At 41.8% G+C, this 13381-nt stretch overlaps 1 non-coding gene across 1 annotated transcript; it reads right to left on the bottom strand.

Annotated features, from left to right (window-relative positions):
• Window positions 1-12122: 12122 nt before the first annotated feature.
• TRNAI-AAU (transfer RNA isoleucine (anticodon AAU)) lies at window positions 12123-12196 on the bottom strand. The gene has a single exon. It is a non-coding gene; the product is annotated as a tRNA-Ile (tRNA).
• Window positions 12197-13381: the final 1185 nt, after the last annotated feature.

Below are 13381 nucleotides of genomic sequence, written 5' to 3'. Positions count from 1 at the left end.
TGTGAGTAGTACCACCGTGAGAGGAACACCATGAGTCTACGTTACTTGTGAGTAGTACCACCGTGAGAGCAACACCATGAGTCTGTGTTACTTGTGAGTAGTACCACCGTGAGAGCAACACCATGGTTCTACGTTACTTGTAAGTAGTACCACCGTGAGAGGAACACCATGGGTCTACGTTACTTGTGAGTAGTACCACCGTGAGAGGAACACCATGAGTCTACGTTACTTGTGAATAGTACCACCGTGAGAGCAACACCATGGTTCTACGTTACTTGTGAGTAGTACTACTTTGAGAGCAACACCATGGTTCTACGTTACTTGTGAGTAGTACTACTTTGAGAGCAACACCATAGTTCTACGTTACTTGTGAGTAGTACTACCGTGAGAGCAACACCATGGGTCTGTGTTACTTGTGAGTAGTACCACCGTGAGAGCAACACCATGGGTCTGTGTTACTTGTGAGTAGTACCACCGTGAGAGCAACACCATGGGTCTGTGTTACTTGTGAGTAGTACCACCGTGAGAGCAACACCATGGGTCTGTGTTACTTGTGAGTAGTACCACCGTGAGAGCAACACCATGGGTCTACGTTACTTGTGAGTAGTACCACCGTGAGAGGAACACCATGAGTCTACGTTACTTGTGAGTAGTACTACTTTGAGAGCAACACCATGGTTCTACGTTACTTGTAAGTAGTACCACCGTGAGAGGAACACCATGGGTCTGTGTTACTTGTGAGTAGTACCACCGTGAGAGCAACACCATGGGTCTACGTTACTTGTGAGTAGTACCACCGTGAGAGCAACACCATGGTTCTACGTTACTTGTGAGTAGTACCACCGTGAGAGCAACACCATGGTTCTACGTTACTTGTGAGTAGTACCACCGTGAGAGCAACACCATGGTTCTACGTTACTTGTAAGTAGTACCACCGTGAGAGGAACACCATGGGTCTACGTTACTTGTGAGTAGTACCACCGTGAGAGGAACACCATGAGTCTACGTTACTTGTGAGTAGTACCACCGTGAGAGCAACACCATGAGTCTGTGTTACTTGTGAGTAGTACCACCGTGAGAGCAACACCATGGTTCTACGTTACTTGTAAGTAGTACCACCGTGAGAGGAACACCATGGGTCTACGTTACTTGTGAGTAGTACCACCGTGAGAGGAACACCATGAGTCTACGTTACTTGTGAGTAGTACCACCGTGAGAGCAACACCATGGTTCTACGTTACTTGTGAGTAGTACTACTTTGAGAGCAACACCATGGTTCTACGTTACTTGTGAGTAGTACTACTTTGAGAGCAACACCATAGTTCTACGTTACTTGTGAGTAGTACTACTTTGAGAGCAACACCATGGGTCTGTGTTACTTGTGAGTAGTACCACCGTGAGAGGAACACCATGGGTCTGTGTTACTTGTGAGTAGTACCACTTTGAGAGCAACACCATGGTTCTACGTTACTTGTGAGTAGTACTACTTTGAGAGCAACACCATGGGTCTGTGTTACTTGTAAGTAGTACCACCGTGAGAGGAACACCATGGTTCTACGTTACTTGTGAGTAGTACTACTTTGAGAGCAACACCATGGGTCTGTGTTACTTGTAAGTAGTACCACCGTGAGAGGAACACCATGGGTCTACGTTACTTGTGAGTAGTACCACCGTGAGAGGAACACCATGAGTCTACGTTACTTGTGAGTAGTACCACCGTGAGAGCAACACCATGGTTCTACGTTACTTGTGAGTAGTACTACTTTGAGAGCAACACCATGGGTCTGTGTTACTTGTAAGTAGTACCACCGTGAGAGGAACACCATGGGTCTGTGTTACTTGTGAGTAGTACCACTTTGAGAGCAACACCATGGTTCTACGTTACTTGTGAGTAGTACCTTAGTACCCTTATGTGAAGAACACCATGGTTCTGGTTTACCAGTGATTAGTACTATTGTGAAGGGTCGGTGACCTAGCTGTTAGGTCCCTTTAAACAACAACAATCATAATAATCATCATCATCATTATCAGGGTTGCTGTCAGGAAGGGCATACGGACGTAAAACAGGGCCAATTCCACATGTATGACACAGTCCACACCAGCTGTGGGAAAAGCAGTTGAAGAAGAAGAAACACGTGAAATTCGACAGAGTATGAAATAGTTTATAATATTGTTCTATTAGTTATTAGGGGAATAAACGATAATAAGCTTAATTTCTAATCCTAAACAAATTCCTAATCATGAAGTAGAAGGTACAGTCATACTACAATAGGCGTGAGAGAAGTGCGTATCGACAGCATTATAACTTCCACACCTCTTAATATTAAATTGTTAAAAAATGGATACAGCTATTGTCGTCTTGGTCTTCCTCTACTTCTCTTACGCCCCACAGCCGAGTCCATTATTCTCTTAGGTAACCTGTCGTCCTCCATTCGCCTCACATGATCCCACCATTTATTCGTAACTTAGCTTTCGTCTCCTCATCCCGAGTACCCCTCCTACTGTTGTTCCCACTTGTTTGTACCAGCTATGACTCCCGCTACTTCCAGGACCGTTACTCCCAACTTAATGAATAAGATTTTCTGAGTCCACCCATCTTTCACTCCCGTACAGTAAAGTCTGTCAGAAAGCATACCGGTGTAAAGATAGTTTCGTTCGGGATTTGACTTCTACCGTTGATCACAACTGCGAGCTCACTGCGCTAGGTTCTCTGTAACTTGAAACCATTTCGCTTTGTATCTACATCCTAGATACTTGAAATTATCCACCTCGTCCAGTTTCGTATTTCCTCTGCACGACACCATTTTAGTCTTGGAAATCCTAATTTTCAATCATACCAGCCATCATTTAAAGAGCTAACGAGATAGAATAACATAGGCGGAAGCGCCGCCTGGCTGAAGCTAATTGAATGAACGTCGGTCGGATAAACAAGGGATCGTGGAAGTGGATTGAAGGAAAATGTTGAAAATACATATTAAAGAATCACTGGTGGAAAATTAAACACCGTTAGCTGAAAGCTTAAAGCAGAGTGCGAATAGCGCCACTTCATCCATGTTGCGGCGCGAGGCCAACTTCACGATCAGCTGATTGTAAGGCAGTTCGTCAGTGACATACGAACAGGCCACGAGCGTTACCCTGCTTGGTTGTTATGGTTGAGCGTAAATTACAATAAAAACCGTGGACGTAAACGAGTATTTATGACGGACATCCTTAAAACGAAAGGACCTATGATAGATTACATTTTTATATTTTTAAACATATCGCGTCCCCATGAGTACCACTATAATTGTTTAATGTATTGTTTATTATAATGTGTGGGACAGTACCGCATCACACCGGGATTACTAGCTGCAAGGTAATCTTGAAATGTGTCAATTATGTAGTGCAGCCTGATTTTAAATATTAATGCGACCGACATCTACAATAAACACTTCATAAATTTCACAAAAAGCAGTAAAATGCTTGGTGTATGTATGGAAGAAATAGACCTACATCAAACCAATGTCCAAGCGCAAGGTAGAGAGAGCTCACAGTCCGCCATTTAGACAGTCATCGACGTCACGCCAAACTGCTTACCGTATTTCCACCCAACTGAATCTCTCTTTGCCACTTGATACCTTGCAATAAATTAGCCTTCAGGACCATTATAGAGAAAAAAACTGAATATCAAACTTCAATGAATCATACACCACCAACAACAGATAGAAACGAAAATGAACTCTCAAGGGCAAAGGATACCAAGAAATCATCACACATCATAAGTCGGATAAAGCAAGACCGACTACAATATATCAGACCTTAATGTTACTATCGATTGGGAGGAAAATGGCGACTTCGTGGGCGAGCGTTTGAGACATGTGGTTGGTTCATATCTGTGTTTACATTCTGTTAAAGAGTGTTATTTTGATCGAGTTATTGAAGTATAAAGTATATGTTTGGTAAAATAGTAACCTATAACAGTTTATCAGTATGGTGTTTTGTTAGAAATTATGATGGTATTTTTGATGTATAATAGTGTTTATATTGTCGTGCTGTAACATAGCACTAAATGGGTCGTTCCTGCTGCGTTCGTGGTTGTAGATCTAATTATACCGTTGCTGAAGCTTTTAAATTCCCTGAAGATAGATCTCTACAGGAGAAATGGATAAGGAATATTCACTGGGAAAATCTGGAAGTCAAAGACCAAACTATCGTAGGCTTTGTGTGTAACCAAAATTTGTGGTTAGGGAAGATCTCTTTCCAACCGATAATGGTGAGCCTATTCGTTTTTGTTTTCTTATTCAGTCGGAGTAATTTCATGTAAGTTGACGATAAGTATTAGTTTCTATGTAGAATATAAGTGAGTGTATTTATATGGGTCACTGGTCACTAGGATCTGTAATTATACGCAGCCATGTGAGAATATGTTAGTTTTGATCGTGTTGTGAACCGGATTTAAATCGAACTATGGCAATGCCTCTCATACATCTATTCTTAAGTTCTCTAAGGAATAAAACATTAAGAGAGAAGTGGATTAGGAACATACATCGTGAATATTTCTACAAAACAGTAGTGTGCGTATGTCATCTGAGAGTAAGTCTGAGATTAGGGAAGACAATTTTTTCTAATTCTAAATGGTTGACCTATTCGTACTCCTCGAAAAAACAATTCATTTAGATAGTGATAATTGATATGGTGATGTTCCTTCAGTGTCTATGTGCTTCAAAGTGTCGTGTGATTTAGACGCAATTGTATTTTGAAAGAATCTGTGCTTGCCTGCGGGAACATTTGGCTAGATCTTGGTGTATGACAAAACTTAGTGTGACAGATGGAGCAATCTGAACACTGTTGCACAGAAGAAATAGTGACTTGCAGGGATGGTGGTGGTGGTGATTATTGTTTAAGAGAAAGTACAACTAGGCAACCATCCTCTGTATAACACCAATCACAGAGAAAGAATGGAAGGGGTCCGACACTTCGAAAAATGAAGGTATCGGCCGAAGGAAGACAAGGGCCACGAAAGGCATGAAAATGAAAGACTCCCTAGGCATCCATACGTAATACCATCGAGGTCTTAAAAGAACAACAGTTGGCCAAGGGAGGCCGGATATGATAGATGAAAGTGAGGAGCCTGGCACAAGTAAGTGGAAGCAATGCCGGGACTCAGCTGAGGGCCCCGTGGTCGCTCCAATGTTCAGAGCCCCTGGGGCCCCTTTTAGTCGCCTCTTACGACAGGCAGGGGATACAGTGGGAGTTATTCTACCGCCCCCACCCACAGGGGGGATTTGCAGGGATTAGCTTTGTTTGTAACTCAGGGGTTTTATTGTACCAATACCTTCCGATTCATGCTGTGGATATCTGCTATCAAGCAGTCTACACCAAATTGTAGCTCGTCCATGTAGGTTAAAGACATCATTATTTAGAGTCAATAGAGTTGTTTTACTCATGTTCTTCAATGGGGAAAATCCTATTATATCTTTAGTGTTTGAACGCTTCATTTCTAAGTTTACCATCATGGTCATATCATATGTCAACACATGATTTAAGAGTTTCCAGTAAGGAAGGCTAAACATCAACGGGTCTGTTCATTGGGCTGGCATAATCATTTCGGGTGTACTTCATTTTCATCGAGTGCTGAACATTAGAAATTGTCCACCACTTGGAAACTAAGACAACACGTTATGTTTCGTAGTTCTTATGAGAGTGAATAAATTGAGGAATTTCGCATCTTAAATTATTTTTAAACATCAAAATGATGTTATAAATATCATTTTAACAGTTTTATAATGTATTTCCATCTATCCAGCGAAGTGTAATCTAAGAGAAAACGTTATTTGACTAAGTGAAATTTCGAAATAATCAGCTTGTTGTTCTCTTTTGCTGTGAGGCTGTCCATATATTCTAGCAGAATATGCGTGATTCTAGTTGATTATATGTGACGAGTACTTGTTCGCGAAGCGTTTTCATCGGTGCAACAGTGATTTTCCCTATGATGTTACATTTATCATGTTAAATTACCTACCACCGTTTTCAAAATATGTACGTGATCTTTTCTTAATTTCTGGCGGATTGAACCAGATATTGTGTAGCTCTTTCAGTGGCATCAACACAAGTAATTTAATGTAACGCCGGGCTGAGTGGCTCAGGCGGTTGAAGCTCTGGCCTTCTGACCCCAACTTGGCGGGTTTGATCCCGGCTCAGTCCGGTAGTATCTGAAGGTGCTCAAATACGTCAGCCTCGTGTCGGTAAATTTACTGGTAGGTAAAAGAACTCCTTTGGAACTAAATTCCGACATCTCCGAAAATCGTGAGTTGGTTTATCGTCGAATGAAGTTATTGCGTGCTACCCTAACCTTCATCAGTCGGCAGCTACTGCGCCCACGACGTCCACCATCTTGGTTTTGATATTACGGTCTGATATATTGTAGTCGGTCTTGGATAAAGGGAACATTGTCAATCACCATTCTACGTAGGCGCCACCATAGTGCAGCCGTACACTGAGCATTCGGCTGGCATTCTTGAAGGCGATAATCTAACTTTTCACTTTTTGAAACTTACGATGTTCAGTCGCCACGCACAATCTCCATGTCACCTGATCGTAATGTTCTTGCACCAGTTCCCTCACTGCCTGCTCGATCTGCATCACGCAGCCATGGGATGCATATCGAGCACGCAGTGGTTTTGATAATCCAGAATATGGCTGCCCTTGGTGAACTTGCCTCCGCAAGGAGTGCTGATGTCAGGCATCCAGCTCGTTGCTTTCAGCCAGCACAGTCCGCCATTTAGACGTCACGCCAAACTGCTTACTATATTTCCACCCAACTGAATCTCTCTCTGCCATTTCATGCCCTGAAATAAATAACCTATGTAAACTAGGAACAACAAACTAAAGCCTTGTCTAACTAGTTTGAACCAAGAACTCACTCTGTCATCAGTTCTCGCAGCGGCCCTATTGTCAACGTACATGCTTTTAATTACCTGTCGCATAATTCCCAGCACGGATAACATCTATTTCTTTGGTGCTCTGTCATGTGTCTTATCTAGATCTACGAAACGTAACTGTTCAGTGTTCCCGTAGCATTTTTCAATTATTTGATGCCTAGTGAAAATCTAGTCCTAACAACCCCTCCTTGATCTGAAAGTATCAAACATGCAAAATACCACCTCACACGAATCATGCCTCTACCATGGAAACACATCCACGATGAAAATGTGTTAGATGTCGCTAACAGCGCCAGGAGTTTCGTCTCATGGTTGTGGAAGAAGGTAATGGCGTTGCATGTGTCAGAATGGTGAAGATGATACATTCACTTCACTGAAAATATAGATAGATACATACACTGCCTGAAAAAAATACATGCAACATCCTCAAGGACAAGGTCATTATATTCACAACCCATGTGAGGAGTGTATGATTATAAATTCAGACCAAATGAAACACACGTCACAGTGAAGGATGCCCAACAGTCGCAGCAATGCAGGCGCATGCAAACCATCATAAAGCAGCCGAATGTCACCCTGCGATAGATTGTCCCGAGCATTTTGCACTTTTTGATGCAATTCGGCAATGGTTCTTGCAGGCTCTGGAGATAGAAAAGTCCCTATTCAGGCGCTTCATCGATTGATGTGAAACCAGCTCCGAGGTGAATCACAACATTCTAAGGTTGGGAGTCCCCTGGAGACACGTCCGGGAAATGAGGTATGTTCAAACAGGAGAAATAATTTTTCATACGAAATCTGAACATTTCCCATAATAAAACATGTTCATTTAAACATTTCGCAGAAGCGTATGTAACGCGTACGGTTTGACATTGGAAGTTCGCCACAGGTCTCAGCGCGCTGTTGCTGCTCATTTGTTCAAAGTGGCAGAGGAGGCGGGTTGTCCTCTCATATCTTCTCAGCCAGGCCTGTAACTACTCTGCAGGTTTCATTATGAGCCGGACGGGGCGGCCGCACCTTATGTGCAGCACATAGCCTATTTGAAAGATAAATTACTTTTAAAATATTATCTGCAATCATGTACAGTGCATTGAAAAGGACGTCAGCCAAATTCTTCAACTCCCCTCGCAACCAGGTCCATGCCGGGTGCTGTGCAGATCACAGCTCAGCGAGAATTTCTAAGCTCTTTGCCAGAAAGCAAGAACTCTGCCTTTTGCGCATGCGTGCCCAACTTTTCCGATAGGCTGTAGAAACAACAGCTACGACCGCCAAGACATCACTTCACAGCGATTCTTCGTTCGACCACGGCTCTACTTCTAAATTGACGTTTTAGCAGATTTTGGCTCTGTCTGGCGGTTATGTGCTGAAGCATAGACATCCAATCAATCCCAGTCTGCCATTCATATCGATTTACATCGCCAGAGCACGATCTCGAAACCCAGTTGCCAACTCTAATATTTATATTCGCTACGTGGTAAACCTATCTCGCTCAGAGTGTATGGTATTCGGTACTCTTTGCAATATTTTGCTTTTTCCTTCAGTAATGAATGTGTTATTCATATTGTTGGAGGGCTCTAGTGACTCTGAGATCAGTGGAGTGTTCCTTTTGTAGGCCATAACCTCCTTCCTTTGCTAGCCGTTGGCGGTGAATGATGTGTTATTTCCTCATTCTCTTTTATTCTTAATAATATATTCTCTCATTAGTGTCAGATGTTGTTAGTAAATGTAGTTTTTGTGAATTTGTTTTCAATCCATATTCATTAGTTTTTCTGAGTACGGTATTACATTTTACAAGGGCTGTTTGCCGCGGTCGTATTGCATCAGCTGTTCTTGCGGGCGTAGCGCGCTGGCAACAGAGGAAAGGCGATGCTCATTTGTTTTGCGAAACTTCAATTTAGAAGTAAGGCCGTGCGGACTATAGTGACACTTGCATTACGACCGAAATGAGAAAGTGGCAGGTGGCGCCCTCTTGACTCAGCGGTAGCACTTAAGAGGGGATCGCTCAAAGCAAACTGTAGAGCTGTTCCCGCCAGGTCCAGGGGGGTGACACTTCATAGGGAGCGTCCGAAGCAGTTCTGAGATGGGCCAATCGATCTCCGCCAACTAATGAAAACTAAAATTCTCTTTTAGAGGGTTAATTTAGAAGGCAGAGGTTGGCATTACACATTCAGTTGCGTGGTACAGCAAATTCAAAACATAACACCGTTATCGTTGCGCGCGAAGGGACCTTGGTCGTTCGGTACGTAATAGTGCTTGTTAGACGAAAATTTGTTGAGATTCTTTCGCATTGAACGAGATTTTTGATCCAGTTTTTTGAGAGTATGGAGTGAAATTATAATTATGCGCGTTCTTAGTGTGAAGAAATAGTATTATGATCATGAACGTACTTCACATTGAACTACCTAGCTGTTGCGAGTAAACGTCTGTGTGATTGTGCTTCTTACCTGCTGTTTGGAATAAATAAATTCAAAATATAAACTGTGTGCATTATGCTGTGTTTTACTTTCATTCTTTCCTTCCCGCGTTTTCCATTCCCATACATAAAAGTCGTGGGAAGGGTCAACGAACGAACGAACGAACGAAATAATGAGGTTATGTTAGATCGTGATTTAGGCAATTATGGGCGTTTTGGGGTTTTATATGAATTGCATTAACATTTTCAGTAATCATTGTTGCATTTATCACTTAATAGACGTAAATTTACATTAAAATGCGAACGGTGAAACAACGATACAAGCTAGCGTTATAACAGCATTGCCAACATACAAATACGGCAATTGCAATTTACTTTTCAAGTAAAAGACACGAGAGAAGCTTTAGATACAACTTTCCTACCGAAATACAATCATTATCTCTATCACAATTAAAATTTTAACAAAGTAACAACTATCATCATCGCGTTTACTGCGAGGTACTATTGTGGGATTTATTTCCTTATGTTGGCAGAGAGAAAGTGGCCACTGTAGCTTCCATGACCTGTTTTCTCAGCCAACATTATTATACAGGAGTGACGGATCTATTTCTCTTATATGATCCTTGGCCAGGTCTTTTAATACCAAAGAGGATAGAATACTCCCAACTTGCCTCTTCCATTGGCGCATTTGTAAATCGAACTATAAAAATTATACTTTTTATGTTGTCAAAATGTATAGTTTATCAATGTCACTATAAAAACATAACATGTAATTTTGCATTATGACGTTGCTGGTTTTATTTCAATGATTTTGGTAACATTGGGAAGTTCTGTTTTTGCGCGCTCATACCAAGGGTTTGAGTTCGCGAATATTTTGTCATTGCAGGTGTTATTGTGTGTTTAATTATATAGTTTTGTATGGGGAATGTGTTGGGGTTGTTTTTGTGTTTGTTCAGTGTAGAAATCTCGGTGGAGAGACTCTTCAAAACCGCATATGTTTCTAAATATTTTTAATTTTTTGGAGTGGGGATGGGTTACAGCACACGACTGCATGTGCTCCCCACTTGGTGGAGCGACGTTTCCGGGCTGAGACCTTGTGTGCAGTGTCTCCTGGTCCAGGGTGACTCCAAGGAACTTTGGTGAAAAGCGATGCTCTAATCACCAATAACTATCAATCAATGATATGCTCCCAAGTGGCAGATTTCCTATTATTTCTTTTCCTAGGTTTTTCTGAAATGTTTTCAAAGACATTTCCTTAGATATTCCAATCCCTACTCCTCGTCCTATAAATGAATATTCTCCGAAAACCGTAAGAGTAGTTAGTGGGACGTAAAGCAAGTAGCATTATTATAAATGAATATTTGTTCCAATTTGTGCTCTTGAATTCCAACTTCATTCTCATATTATGAAGCTGCACTCTACTACGCCATGTCTCCACTGACAGCTCGTCTCCTTACTGCCAAGTCTTCCCAGTCCAAAGTTTGTAACACCACTCCTTTGTCAGAAATCACCCGGAGCAAGTCCCTAGCATATCGTACCGCTCTGAAGGAGAGACGGAATGGGAGTTCTGTCAAGGCAGAAGAGTCCCTTTGTTGGTCTGGTGACCCACTCCCACTTAACGGGGAGAATGAAATAACTATTAGTCGTCGTCGCAAAACTTTTCTCCAGATTTTCAACATCTGAGAGGTGATGCCAACCTTCCGGTACAAGATACAGTAATACATGACAATGTAACCGTTTAAAATTGTATGCTCGTATAGTATGTCTGTTTTTGCAATTTGTTGATTTGGTGAATTTAATTTTTACCAAATTGAGTTACATGAGATTCTAGTACAGTCGTATTTTACATTCTTAGTACATTTACATGCAGGATTCAGATCGATCTGAGTACACTTCCCGCACTGAAAACGCCATGTAAACGGTGACTCAGTTCGGATTGAGTCTCAAGGTCGATACGGTAACATCTGGGATCGTATCGTACTAGGGTCGAACTGAGGTCCATGAAAACGACTGCGCGCACACTCCACGTTTGTTTTCACAAAATCATCATCATCAATCGCAATAACAAATAACCTTCTCTTGGGGGTAAAATTGGAATAAGCATTTCATCCATTGCACCAATTACATTTGGAATACCACTCATACTTTCAAAACTGAAAGTTATCTCCTGGGCTTCTACTGCATTTGGCGTTTTTAAATTCTAAGAGGTGATATCGATTTTACAACAATATTCTACATTGTTCGTATACGTCGATGTAGCCTGGCGGATTCAGTACGGTACTCAAATAGCCTACTGCATGTAAACGGGGATCCGTATTCAATACGTTAAGTGTAGGTACTCAAATCGATCTCAATCCCCATGCAAACGTACTACATATCAGTTTCATAGGCGCATATCCCTCAATGCAGGTTTCTTGTCTGCAAGTGGCCCACTGTGCCTTCCTGGTTAGGTTTCATGGCACGCACGCCAGTTTCATTATTATTATTATTATTATTATTATTATTATTATTATTATTATTATTATTATTATTACCGAACTTCAGGAAATACGTCAGAGGGCCTGACATTTCTCTTCCCGATGTGTCTTCAAATATTTACATAGTATGTTCATCATTGACAATGTAAGTTTTACATTGTATTGTAGTTGGGATTTACATGTTAAAGGAGTCGTTTTCCAATGTCTGTCAGTGTGGCTCAGCCAATCTCTATAAAATTTTGTAAAAACTTTCAGATAACAATAAAACTTCCAAACAACATCTTGACGATACCTACAAAGCCAAGAAAAAACAAGTGGCCCGTGGGGGGATCGAACCCACGACCTTCGCGTTATTAGCACGACGCTCTAACCAACTGAGCTAACGGGCCTGTGAGGTACTGTTAGACCTTTATCTCTTATGAGTATCATACAAGTAAATTGTAAAATGCCTTTCGAATTATATTCTTTATTTATAATGTAGTCAGATTAGAGATCTGTAATTACTCAGGTGTTGTTTTTCGCTGAGTACTTACAGTCTGCTGGCGCTGTGCCCAGTGTATCCAGCAGGACTACTGCGACTAGGTACCGTGACTCAGTAATCGTCTGGCTGCTGCACTCTGCAGATCGAGCACGCAGTTGTTGGTGACACTGTAACGAGGAGTTTTAGTACTTCATTGCCAACACAGATAGCGCTCTTAGTGCGAATGCAAATTCGACATTCGCACTTGATCACCGATGACCACTGACCAATAGAATTTGGTCGTTAGCTGCGCCGCAGTCCGTGTCTGTGGTGTAGTGGTTAGCTGCCACCCCCGGCACTATATGTGTTTAAAGGCCACCTATTTTCATCTTTATATCTACGTATATGTACATTGATAGGTAGTGGTGGTGGTGATTATTGTTTTAAGAGGAAGTACACCTAACAACCATCCTCTATGAACGCTAATCAGAAACAAAATATGGAAGGGATCGGATCTTCGAAAAATGAAGATATCGGCCAAAGAAAGAAAAGGCCCACGAAGGATGTGAACATGGAACAGTCCCTAGCCCTCGATACCTAATTGCTACACAGCCTTCTTGACGTTAAACCACCTCCTTTTTAGACATTATCAGGTGCAGATGACAGTGCGAGGGATAGTCTTCACACGTTGCCCAGCTACTTTTGAAGGCACGAAGATACTGTCTGGATAATACCCTATTTTCCTCTTACAACATTTGAAGGAAGATGGGAGCTTCGGATCGTGAATCACATGCAAGTCATGATCCTTAGCACATGTTTCTAGACTTGTTCCATTTGAATCAAAATTTGGGTATCCGCAAGCTGTGTTTCTACAGTTGTAATCACAATGACAGAGTTTACGTCCTGGTGGTTGAAGTTGGCAAGTGTTTCAAAGCAGAAAATGGCCTCGGTTGGTTTGTAAACTGATGTGGAGTGCGGACTCGAAGGAGCTCGATGTCATTGTCTTCAGTCAATGAAGATGAGATGATGTCCAGGTTAGGTCTGGAAGAGATGGCACTGCCGTATTTGTCGTGACGCCTTTCCAGAATTAGTTCCATACCAGCAATTCTTGGAC

The sequence above is a fragment of the Anabrus simplex genome, chromosome 13 (genome assembly GCF_040414725.1).
Source record: "Anabrus simplex isolate iqAnaSimp1 chromosome 13, ASM4041472v1, whole genome shotgun sequence".
Classification (NCBI taxonomy): Eukaryota; Metazoa; Arthropoda; class Insecta; order Orthoptera; family Tettigoniidae; genus Anabrus; species Anabrus simplex.
This window is presented reverse-complemented; position numbering and strand designations above follow the sequence as displayed.